Source organism: Bacillus rossius, chromosome 2 (genome assembly GCF_032445375.1).
Source record: "Bacillus rossius redtenbacheri isolate Brsri chromosome 2, Brsri_v3, whole genome shotgun sequence".
In the NCBI taxonomy this organism is placed as follows: domain Eukaryota; kingdom Metazoa; phylum Arthropoda; class Insecta; order Phasmatodea; family Bacillidae; genus Bacillus; species Bacillus rossius.
In genome coordinates, this window is record NC_086331.1 from 58,724,379 (window position 1) to 58,738,525 (window position 14,147).

A 14,147-nucleotide genomic window follows, 5' to 3' on the forward strand; every position below is an offset into this window, starting at 1 on the left:
AATAATTTTATAAATTATATAGGATAGTAAATGTGCATAGACGTTTTGTCCGAATGTGAGGAACAGTTCACGAGACACATCAATGTTCCATTTTTTTAAGTAAGAAACAAGGTCAATTAGGTTGTGGATTATTACTTGCGTATTTTCGTTTTACATTATTTATCGGCTAGATGCCGTGTAAAAAAATTGACGCGAGTATGCGATGTAAGTACTAAACTATTTAATGTAAATTATCGAAATATGTAAGCCTTTAGTTTTTTATTAAAAATCTCCACATTTCACTTTAAAAAATAATTTAATTAGATTACAACAATCACATAATTTAAACTTCTTCGTTTTGACTAAAATCGAGTAACTGTGCGAACGCTAGTTAATTTTTAATGTGAATTTTAATAAAAGCAAATTATTCCCCACTTTGTCTGTTTCACATATGTAAGTTACATTTCATTGGTAAGTGTTTCAACAAAAATTTAGGATTCGACCATTAAATGTGATTATGAAATCAAAATAATAATGAGGATTTGTGACTATCTATAATGGAGCTAAATGAGTATTTTTTACGATATTAAGATGTTAATAGCTTAATGGTCACTGTCAGAAAAAATTATGTGAAATAGAGAGTAGGAGTGACAAGGGGGTTCTGGGACCGATGTAAACATTGAAATGTAAACATTGCTCACGCAATGTTGACGCCTTGGAAAGATGTCAACATTACGCAAACACTGTTGTGTAAACTCCGGTCACAGTACCCCCCACCTGGGGGCCGCCATCTTGTTTCATGGGAAACGCCATTGTTGTTAACATTGGTTACCAGGGCGCGCCACCGTCTGCTGGAGGCCGCCATCTTAGTTCAGCCTTTAGTTACCGGAGCGCGCCACCGTCGCTCCGAAGGCGGGAATTGTATACAAAAAATCCCGGGTGGCAGGTGGATTCGATCCCTGGTACGCACCAACATCGTGGTTACGAGGCGGACGCCTTGACCACTAGACCACGGGACCAGATGAAGTATGGGGAATTAAATAACGAACATATGCGGCCATGTCTTTAAATATCGAAAAATATGCTTAAAAGCCCCGCCATATTAGCTATGCTTCAATTTCGAAAAAAAAAAAAATGTCTATAAACCCCCACCACTCCACAACCGCCATGTCTTTAAATTTTAAAAAAATGCTTAAAAGCCCCACCACTCCACAACCGCCATGTTGTTAAATTTCGAAAAGAAATAAAATATCGCTATGCTTAAATTTCGAAAAAAAATAAATTACCACCATGTTTAATTTCCAAAAAACAAACACCGCCACCCCCACTCCCCCCCCCCCCCCACCAAAAGTATGCCTAAAACCCCCGCCATGTCTTTAAATTTCGAAAAAGAAATACCGCCATACTAGCTATGCCTATAGAACCCACCACTCCACAATCGCCGCCATGTTTAAATTTCGAAAAAAAACAACGCTATATTTAAATTTCCAACAGCCATATTTAAATTTCGAAAAGCACCCGTCATGTTTCAGTATGCTTAAAAAACTCCACCCGCCATATTAGCTACGACTAAATAAACATAACCTCAAAAATCCCGCGCAGAGAGAGCGAGATGTTGTCTGCTGGAGCGTCACTCATAAACTGCGCAATTATAATCCCCACATCATATTATAAGCATAATGATGTCATTAAAAAAATTCTTTAAGTAATAAGCATAGTTAAAAAAAATGTAGGATCTCTATTGTGGTAGCCCATGTTCAAATAGTAATAAGCATAGTTAAAATGTATAATATTGTGCAAACAATGTGTTAAGCATAGTAAAATTTTATAATATTAAGCAAAGTTAAATTTTAAAATATTGTACAAACACTGTGTAGTAAATGGCTCTCGGCCAATGTGTTAAGCATAGTGACTATTACTTTACGTCGAGTTACAAACGCCGTGCTGGAAGCCTCGTTCGTGCGCCGGCGACCAGGAATGTGTTTACCTGCTGGGTGACAGTGAAAGTGTTTACCACAGAGAAACAAGGTCAAGCCATCGCTGCGTACAGGAAAGAAGCAAGCACAAGGAATATACAGAGGTGGAAAAAGAAATAATGTAACATAACCTCAAAAAGGTGCCATACTAGCTATGTCTACCCCACCCCCACCACCAGTATGCTTAAAACAAACACTGCCATACTAGCTATGACTAAATACAAATACCCGGGAGCAAAAAACCTCAAAAAGGTACCATACTAGCTATGTCTATCCCACCCCCACCACCAGTATGCTTAAAAAAACAATGCAGCCATACTAGCTATGACTAAATTAACATAACCTCAAAAACCCGCGCACAGAGAGCGACCACTATGTTGTCGCCGCGAGGACATAATGTAAAGTGAGAACAAAAAAGAATCCTCAAGCCATCTATAGTATTTGTCCAGAAAGAAAAAAAGTAACGTAAAATATGTTTAAGTGGTAGCACTTGTGCAACACGCCAAGTAATAAGCATAGTGTAAAATAAAAAATGTAATAAGCATAGTTAAAAAAATGTAGATCACCGTGTAATAGTACGGGACCAGAGAGAGATACAATATGCCATAGCGATAGCATGAATAAGCATAGAAATGGATTAAGCATAGTTAGGACAAAGACTAATATTTTACATCAAGTAAAATAAATATCATACAAACGTTGTGTAGTAATTGGCTCTCGACCAATGTGTTAAGTATTAAGCATAGTGACTATTATTTTACGTCGAGTAAAATAAATATTGTAAAGATAGTTAAGTATTAAGCATAGGTAGGACAGAGACTATTATTTTACGTCGAGTACAAACGCCGTGCGCCGGCGAGCAGAAATGTATTAAGCATAGTTAGGACTCCTGCAGGTAACAGGGAAAGGGTTACTTGCCATGTGGCTGGACGCAAATGTTATTGAATGTAAGAAATAACTCCAAAATTATGTTGATTTATTAAAGGAGAGAAAACACTTGACATGGTGCCACCAGAGAACTCAGCCCGTATAGTATCATTTTTTTTAACTGAAAATTGTATTTGTATGGGTTTGTGCCCTTTCTTGAATATTGAATGTTCAGTAATTAAAAATAAAATGTAGCTGCGGCACAATAGCCAAAAACAAATTACGTATGTTACCGAGGTAATAATAAAAAAATAGCAAATAAGCATACATAAAATAAAAACTCACCGGAACGCACCCCACCCACCCCGGCGACGTGTAACAAATAAAAACGCTGACGAAAAGCTATATTAAAAAAATAGTAACACCTATGTACGCCATGTAGAGTGCAACCCGCACAACCGACAGCGTTTGACGATAAGTAAACTTATAAAATAGGTATATTACAAAGCGGGAGCGGCCCGCTCACGAATGTGTTTTAGTGTTATAAGCATAGTTAAAAATTATAATATTGTAAAGAAAGTTAAGTATTAAGCATAGTTAGGACAAAGACTATTAAATTGTGGTGAGTAAAATAATTATTATACAAACAATGTGTTAAGTAATAAGCATAGTGACTATTATTTTACGTCGAGTACAAACACCGTGCTGGAAGCCTCGCTCATGCGCCGGGCATAGAAATGTATTAAGCATAGTTAGGACACCTACAGGTAACACGAAGCGTTAAGTAATTAAAAATAAAATGTATATGCGGCACGAACGACAGAAATAAACCATATAGGCATAGTTAAAATAAAAACAGTTCTAACCCTCCAAATAGCACTCTGCAACATGTACCAATAAGCATACATAAAAGAAAAACTCACCGGAACGCACCCCCAGGCAACGTGTAACAAATAAATTTTAATAAATGTTGAACAAACGTCCGTGTAGGAAACATCGCTCGCCTCGTAACCACGACGTTGGTGCGTCCCAGGGATCGAATCCACCTGCCGCCCGGGATTTTTTGTATACAATTCCCGCCTTCGGAGCGACGGTGGCGCGCTCCGGTAACTAAAGGCTGAACTAAGATGGCGGCCTCCAGAAGATGGTGGCGCGCCCTGGTAACCAATGTCAACAACAATGGCGGCCCCCATGAAACAAGATGGCGGCCCCCAGGTGGGGGGTACTGTGACCGGTGTTTACATAACAGTGTTTGCGTAATGTTGACGTCTTTCCAAGGCGTCAACATTGCGTGAGCAATGTTTACATTTCAATGTTTACATCTGTACCAGAACCCCCTTGTCACTCCTACTATAGAGTGCATTTATGTACCAAACAGAGAACATACTTTGTTAGTGCATCAGTGTAAGACAAACAAGTTCGAACTTTTGTCTTGTACAAAAATTAAAAATTAAAACGTAGTTGAAAAACTAGCCTAAACCACCACCTCAGTAAGTATTTATATTTTTTAATTAAAGCATATTTAACAGTTTAAAATACATTGAATACTGTTTTAGTTTACCTGTATTCATAGACAATTTTTTTATATTCAAAAATATTAAACTACGTATCTAAAAAAATTAAAATGGAAGACTTAAAACTTATATTGAGATTCTAAACAGTAGGTAAACACGAGGTGTCAAAGACTTCCTTCATTAGAACTATTGTTAATTTGAAAGCTTTCAATAAATGTTTCTGGTAAATAAATTTAGTTCTATCATTTGAAGGTAGATTATTTCTTTGCGTTTTACATGATCATATTTTTACATATTTCACACATGCTAAAACAACACTTACATTTTCGAACGAGTCACTGATTTGTAAACGTCTTCCTACATGTCAGTGAATGCATTTGTATCAGTTGTTGTTTAAGTTTGGCAATGTAATATTTTATAATAGTTAATGTTCAAAAAAGAGTAACTAATAACAAGATGATTTTACTTTACCTATAAAATGTCTTAGTATAAACAAACACGTTTGCAATGCAGTATTCTAAAAAATTTTGGTAATAATGTTTATATTTAATTTAATTACCAAAAAATGTTGGAGGGCAACACTGTCCTTTGTGTACAAAAATAAAAATGGAAAATTGTATGTGGCACAAACAGATTACATTTTAAGAAAAACGTTTTCTCGTTGTAGATATCTCAAATGGATTTTGAGGAGTATAAACGACAAGCTTTTGGAACTTCCAATTAGTTCATTAATACATTATGTAATATGTGATGATCATTTTAATACCAAAAATTCAAAAATTTACTGAAGAACTGTTTTAATTATTTTTTTTTTCAATCCCGAATATGAGCAATACTAGTACAAAGGAAAACTTTGAAAATCAAGAAACAGACAAGATTACTGAATGTGACGACGCCACACACAAACGTAGCTCTCCCAAAGGTCATAAATCGTAAATTATCTGAATTATTCCGAAATACGTCATACTTATCTTAGCAACAAGGAAGTATAAGCATCGCTTAGTAGTAATAGTAGGACTAATGAGCCTAACACACTGCCAAATACTGATTATACACTATGGAAAATATGACTTCCGGTGAAGCATCGTAAGAAAGAATTGTAGCTTAAAAGTAGTTCATAGATGTTCATCTGGAAACAAGTTCAGGTTGTGGATGATGTGTATGGGTTTAATAACCGACCGCTCTGATGTCACGGCGGCCATCTTGACCTTTAACCATAATCTGGGACCTTGACCCTCATCTCAGTCGCCATCTTGAATTCTGCCATCTAGAAATCTAATGTCCCACTCCCCGAACGCGACGATTTTTGGTATGGTCGCCATATTGACATCAAGAGCCCCAATACCCTAACGTTACAATTTTCGCTGCGGCCAGAATATTGAATGCTAATATCACGTCCGCCATCTTGGATCTCACATCACAGCTGTTCTGCTGGAGGCCGCCATCTTGGATACTGACATTTTGTTTCTGGTTTTTGTTCCTAGAGAGCGCCAGTATCACACTGGCATGCACGTAAGGTCGGTTCCATTACGTGTTAATATTATTGTTGTACTTATCTACATATTAAAATTAATTTTTAATACAAATTAATTGGAACCAAGGTAATTCGGACCATGCCAGTTTGAACGTCTGGGTTGTAAAACATACGCCTTTGACCGCACGGCCATCGAGACATTTTCCAGATCAAGAATTAAAAACAAATTATAAAAGAACACACACATTCGGATTTGTAATTTTTTTTAATTTGAAGGAATAATAGCATCACCTACTAGAGTGCATCTCCATCATATTAGTTTCGTTTTTACCCTATAGAATGCAGTACGTTTTATTACATTAACAAACACCATTTTGTCGGCCGTTTTGGCTACCATCTTTTCGGCCGTCTTGGCCGCCATATTGAAATTATGTAATTATTAACTTGAAGTACCGGAAAAAATTCCAAAATTCATCAAAAAAATCATTTCTTAATTTACTGATTGATTCAAACGATAACAATGTTTGGTTCGATCCTTGATCAATACAAATAAAGATAACTTAATTAAAATTTCCATAAAAGTGACACGTTCAAGAATAAACCAACAAAATAGGAAATATTTTTTTACGTAATTTCTATTCTACTACAGAATAAAAATAAATCACTAGTGATTATAGATTTCTGCATCTGCTACCCACAAATTAAAGCGAGTTGGTAAGCCCCACCAATTGACGTAGGATAGTCCACTTCGTCGTTTGAGAATCTTCTCCACCAAGTACATATAAGTCGCCACAAATAGTCTTGTGGTCCAAATCTTCGAGGTAGTAGGTCCTAGGCTCCGAGTCACGAAAAAAAAAATCGAGACTACAATTCGCAGTGAAACCTTTCTCGAAGTAGCCTTTTTGCTTAAAAATTTGCACAATGTCACCGATTTTAGCTTTAAGCTTTCGTGGATCTTTCTTCTTTGTGTTGGGAAACACTGTTCGAAGCAAGTGATCATCCTTCACGTCTTTCGCTTCATGTTCGTGATAGAATGCACCGTGGAATTGTATTCTCTTACTAGTTTCGGGAAGATATTCAACCACTTGTAATTTCCATGGAACACTGTAAGAATCTGCAGTGCACTTTTTAGCTAGGTAAACAACAAAAATGTGTTTGAAAAATTCCGTTGCACAACTTGTGAAAGTGTGTTAACGGAAAATACAAAGGTAAGTCTAAAGAGGAAAGCCTTTAAATATTTTGAGAACTACATCTGCAAAGAAAAATGTCAACCATTGAACACCGAATAAAGCCATTGAACTGTAACGTCCAGCATTCTCACCTATGTCAGGAGCTATCAGCCTGAACGTTTTTTATAAATTGTTTAGTAAAATATCATCTAATTGATGAAGAATTTTATAAAAGATGGTACTATTGCTATCTTCAAACGTGGTGTGAAAACGTGTCGTAACTACAAAGAATCTTTTATTGCGGACCTTAGTGCGATGTCGTATATTACAACAGGTAGTGTAGCTCCGGCCAAGAACCTGTCACCAAACGAAAAAGAAGCAGCATGAAAAAAAATTTCAAACTAAAGAAGATTTAACATCAAATATGATTTCAACTCTGTCATGATAAGTTCAACCCTTTAGACAACAGTTAAATTCGATTTACCTAATCTCCAAGATTCTTGCAAACGTTCTTGAAAGCAATAGTTTAAGGTGAAAAAACTATGCATCGCTCTTCAAAACATGATCACAAATATTGGGAAAGATTTTTTATCTCCTCAAAGTTTAATAAACAGGTTGACCTTGCCACAAAATAAATTTGGTAATGTTTTCTCGTAGTGTTATTATTTCGGCTAAAGAAAAATTTATTTATATTCAGAATATGGTTATACATTTCATTCTAGTTTTCTTCACACGCTTTAAGTTTTAAATAGTTAGGTACTTGTTTTGTCTACTTAGTCAATTTTTTTATTTAATTTTCAGGAAGTGTCACTGGCGTGTGTTATGTCAATTTAACAGTACTGTATAGATTTAAAGATTTTAACTTATTAAATTAACTAAGGTATTAAATAAAATAGTTTAGTTAAATGTCACTAGATTGCACTGTGCATATTTTAAATCGTTAAGAATGTGCCAAAACAGAGTCTTGTACGGAAGTAATAAGTTACCTACTTCTGTACATTATGAAAGAGTTGTACACACAAATATTTAGAATGAAATTATTCATTCAAATTTATTTTGCACTTTGTTTTCTCTGACCTTGAACATTTGTGATTTGATTTTTTTAAGTTAAGTGATATTTAAATTTCTTTGTTATTGTGCATATAGTAAAATGTAATGACAGCTCTAATAAATTGAAAAAAATCACACTGACGAGATTGTTACATTAAATGTTCACTCAAAATTACTGGGTCTCATTTAACTCCTTTCACCAAAAGAGGCTATTATTTACAATTGTATAAATATAATTAAAGACTTTGAAAGCTAAATATTTTATTATAATTTTTTTTTTAAAATATATCTATATGCGATTAGCTAGTTTTGTACTACTCGAATATGTGTTTTTTTTTAAATTTATTCTTCACAATATTCACCTGCCAAAGTCTCCAATTTCGCTGAAGCACCAATCAAAAACGTTATCCAATATGATAGGTTGATTATATAAATGAAAATGAAATTTTTCGTGCATGTAAATAAACTATTTAAATAGCTCTACAATACAGAGAAATCTTTTGCAAGGATTTTTACGTATCAAACTTACTCAAAATCCAGTGCGCTCATTAATTGAAATTCGTAAAGTTAATAAAATAGTACGTATAACGATTTTTTTTAGTATTTTTATATAAAATCTCACACATTTTTAAAATGAATTTCATGTGACTGAAAACGTATGATGCAATTTAATGGATTGTGTTGTATAATGTTCACGATGAGAAGAATTTACAAACATTACAACAGTAAAGTATAGGTTGTAAATATGTTTGAAATGTTATATAAAAGTTTTATGGATATAGCTGTGGTGGTAAAATATCAATTTATAACTGCAAAATAATGTTCACCTCAGGTATGCAAACTTAAATCATATGTACATAAATGTTTTATCCTTAATATTATTTGATTACCACACAATAATTTCCCTCAGATAAAATCGAATTTTTTTTGTGTTTTATTCCTAGGTCAAGGTCAAAGATCCCTCCAGGGATTTTTGGAGGCTTGACGATGGGGAATTTAAGCCTCAGTGGGGAGATTTCAAGTTTCTAGCATTTTTGGGGAATAAAATGGGAAATTTTCCTAGAAAACGTGAATTTGTTCCCCGAAATCGAGAACTTTTGAATTTCGACTTTTTTTTTTTTAGATTTTTGCAGGATTTTTATCTTAAAAACTGAACATTTTTCGAATTGTGGAAAATTTTTGGCACAATTGGTCAATATTTGCGAATATTTACGCAAATCTTGGCAATTTTTTAAGGTCAAGGTCAAATGTAAAGATAATCCAAGATGGCCACCTTGACGTCATAGGTGGTCGGTCATTGACCCCATCCTTACCATCCTCCCCTTAAACCTTGGCGCAGGATCTACTATTATATACTACTTAGGTTGTCTAAACGTGTAACATGTGACAGCTACGTTATTAGCTTGTTTTCCGTGTGTTTACGTATTCATCTATGTTGTACATTCCTGAGGTATTTTCTATGACAACCAGCATAAACAAGCAATGCCATATGTCAAACATATTATGTTAAATCAACCATGAACTTAAGCTCAAAGTGCTCTGTAAATAATTGCCAATCTACTCTAAACTTGAAAGAAGTGATGCTCAAGTGCCCAAACATCAAAGATATGATTTTTGGCTGCTTTAGCCATGACAAGTTAAGAAGTTTTCTCTTTTCGACATACATTGCATGCAATGAAAGACTTGGTGTGGTTGTGCCCTTAATCTTCCAAATATTCTCAGACAATAGACCCGTGCATAGCCACAAGAGCTGGCACCCCAAAGATCTCCCGTTCCCCCTTTTCAACCGGACCCAGTTGTGTGTTCACGCACGTGCATTGCGCCTGTGAGGCGGGTTCTCCAGTGACACAGAAAAGTAAGCACGAGGACACGCAATGTGGAAGCGCAAGCGTTTCACATTTCGCCGGCCCTCTGCTGATTTCACAACGCACGAAAACGGAGTCACTGGCGACCAGTGAGAAGTTTTGGATTTTCTATCGCAATCAACACCATCGTAATAAAGTTATGTGCATGTGTTAACACAAAATATTATTAACTAACGTAGTAAGGCAGTATGAAATGTGGAAATAATAACTGTATAAAGTTTTAACACCAAGATCGGAAAATCATCCTTCTGAGTTTTACATGGGTTAAACAATAAAATCAAACCAGTATTAATAAATTTAACATCAACCACGTACATCTATTCTTGTAGCCGAAATAATTTTAAACAAACTGAAAACATAAACAAGCATAAATATTCATATTATCTAATTCACATTCTCTAGTAATAATCTACCACTATAACTTTCTTACTCTTTAACTTTTCTCTCGATTACTAAGCTTGCCATTGTTTAAACAAACGGTTTATTATTTTTTCTTCGAACAAGCTTTGGTATTCAACTATCTTTGTCAACATATCAACCCATTAAAATCAGCATTTATTAGTTATGCCACATTCAAAAAGCTATAGTCTTATAATTGTTTAAATACTTATACTTTAGGTTTTAATTCCATGCAGTTTAAAATCTTTAAAATTAATTCTCAAGTTTCAAAATTTTTATTAAATATAATAAAAATAATTTTTTAGTAAAACAATTTAAGCATTTACTTTTCTGCTCTTCATAATCTCTTAGCCTTGTCCATTGTAAGTTATCTTACTGGTCAAACGACAACAACTATCAACAACTATTTATTTTTCACTCGTAAATTTGCTTTATTTTTAAATTTCCGTTTCCTGCTACAATTTTTCGTTTATCTTAATTGGTCAATTTTCAGTTTTTTTCCTGATGTTTCACAATTCTTAACATTAAATTTAACAAATCTTCCTGATTCTCTAAAAACAAATACAGTTTATTATGTCAATCAAACACTGATGATTTCGATTATTTTAACAGTTACTAACACATGTTAAATTTATTTTTGTTTTTTATTTCTTGTTGTGTGCGTTAATCAAACAGTATGGAGATGAATTGTAAAATGACATTAAACCTTTTCCGAGCAATGATCTGCTTTGGGGAGCAAAGAGGTGCTGTGGTAGGAGCTTGTCATCTGTTTCTTCCTCTAATGCAGCAGTCGCAGCTGACAATACGTCAAACTCAAGGCAGTTTCACTGCGATGACACTTCGGGACATCAGACAAGTCCACTGATGCACCTGTAAGTAGGCAAGCATCGCTACGGGACTGGTTATCGGGTGGCGCGACTCGTGGGGAAACGGAACTGCCGACAGATATCACGTTGTACAACTGTCTTAACGTGTGGCAAACCCTATTCGCGTTTCATCGTCTGTGGCTGGCAAACGCGGCTGAGACTGAGTCATTATTAGAGACCCGGAAAATTCGCGGGTTCATTTCGTGTTATGCTAAAATTCAAATAATTATACCTTAGTGCTGCTTCTGTCATTGGTTCACTGTTTATCTGGAGGACTGAGGGCCAATTAGAGACCCTCACTCATAGAAGGGTCGAATGACAGGCCACCCAGTTGAGACGACACACAAGTCAGTAGCCAATGAACAGTTGGTATTTGCCCGAGTGTGTAGAGGATATTGGAGTCTATCCTGGAGGTCATTGAACCCGCGAATTTTCTGGGTCTCTAGTCATTATATGTGGCCGTGTTTGATCTGTCGTTCGGGTTAATCTGCGGTGTGACGGGATGGCGACGGAAGAACAGATATACTGAAACATACTTCAATACTGTTTACTTAAGATAACTAATTCCTAAATCTTCTAAAAACAAATTAACATTCATAGAATATGCTATTAAAAAAACAGTTAGTAATCAGGTCAAAACGATGAAGGGAAATCTTGAAATTGTGTGCAATATTTATAATTATATTCGTAATTCGTTCGGTTGTCTGCAGCATGGCCGGCCATTACATATGTGTCTCTAAATTCTATGGGTCACGTAAACTGTAAAATAGGCTGATTTCTAACTGGAGTCTCTTTAACGGGCCTCCCTAGTAAAAATTTTTAGCGCGGTGGGCCACTGGCCACGTGCTACGGCCAGTGGTTGGGCGGGGCGATATACCTGAGCCTGTCGCCTGCGCCGTGGTGGAGGGGGGAGAGGGCGTTTCAGCGAGGGGGGCGGAAAAATGGGAGGGTTGTCATTGTGTGGAGTCCATTTACTACTTATACCTGCGTTATCTGCGAACAAGATCGTGGCAAGAAAGGTGACTGTTTTTCCCTTTCGCTACATTCAACCAAAATGATAATGTTCTCGCATTGCCTTGCTTGCTTCCTGACAGTGTTTATTAACTTGAAACATTAAATTAGTGTTGCGATCCAGTCCATATCCATGAAATGCAAACAATCGTCAATTCTGTTTAAAACATGTATTTTTATTTTTTAATTAACGTTCTACATAATTAAGAGATTTACATACATTACATAAAATGCTGTCACCAACAATCGATGTGTTAGCTTGTGTTTTCAGGGGGGGGGGGAAAATGCAAAAATTATATCATTAAAAAAATTTCCAACATTATACTTTCGAACTGACATTTGTGTGTTGAATGGTTTTGCACGAACAGTTATGCTTTCATTCATAAAAGTATTCCGCACCGCGACGAGAAATCACGTCCTACTAATAATAGAGTAATAAAACTGGGAATAAAATGATGAAAATAATATTAATTATTTTTACTCTTAGACACAAATCAACTTTTTTAAATCGCAATAACGACAAATAAATTTTTAACTTACTTCCTGAATAAAAAGTGCATGTCAAACTTACTTTTAAATTCTGTAAAGAAAAAAAAATGTCAGGAACAAACAAGTGTTCCCACCAACGACACATCGTCAACTTTGTATTCTAGGGTTCACGTCGTATTTAGTTACACTAAATATTACTGCATATTATTATTTTCTGGCTCTTATTACATGTTTAGCATTTTATTTTATTTTTGCATATTTTTTTAATGACTTTAACGTTGCATAATATGATGAATAAGTATACACGAATGAACTGGAATCCCGTTTCGAGTTACATACAGACTGTTCACTACGAGCAGTGTACATTTCTTAGCTGTTGCAACAGCGGCCTACAGGTGGATTCAGACTGCAGGCTTAGTCAGTCACGCTGAATCCACCTGAGTTCAGATTTTATCGAAGACAAGTGCGGGTGGTATGGAAGAACTCAGTGTGCACTGACTGTTGTGCTCAAGGTGTCAGTGAAATGTATAGCTGGAATCACGGGCGAAAATTTGTAGGATTCCCATGAGGCCCACGGGATAACGTGAAGATTTTGCAAATGCAAGCGGGCCCCCTCAGACGGACGTTTTTATTTCAGGGAGGTTCGGGCCACCCTGAGATTCTCCCCTCCTCCCTGAATCTACGCATGCAGCTGGAATTAATTTTTAGCCAAGTACGTCATTTGGTGCTGTATTTAGGCTGTCAAAGAAGATACGAAATATGGCTGCTTTGATAATTGACGATAACTCGTTTTTATAGTGGAATAGTACCCATCTACAAAGAAATCCCTAAATATACCATCACTACTGTTGGGGATTTTCTATACAAACTATCAAAATAATTTTGGTTTCGTCACTGTCACTAGCTATTATTGTATCATACGAAAACATGTATGTTTTGTGTATTAATTTACGGTATTCATCTCTGTCAAAAAAAAAAATATATTTTTCGATAATAGAGTGTAAGCAAGGTAGAATACAATGGCTAATTTTAAAATAAAAATGGAATAAAGTATTTTTTGCTTGCAGTAGTTCAAATTTTTGAATTAATTTAGTTGTTTGTTTAAAAAACCCTTCTAAAATCAAAGAAACTACCTACTTCCTAAATAGATAAATAGTGCTTTAAGATCACACGCTTTCATAAATATTTAAACGCCAACATTTAAAATGTAGATTTCACATAATGATAAAATCTTATCTATTTTCATGGTCACACCTAATGGAAATAATACTCAACAATTCGTCATATATGTTTTTTATGCTTTTAATAACTACTCTACACATGAGCAAATTTCAATATACATAGCTAAAACTGAGGAACTCTGCATTACATTTTTAATCTGTGTACGACACTAACAGATATTGAAGCATAAAACAACATTTTAATTTTTTAATTAATAAGTATTTCATCAAAGTGAGCTTTGCTTTAATCTCAATGAAGCCACTCTAC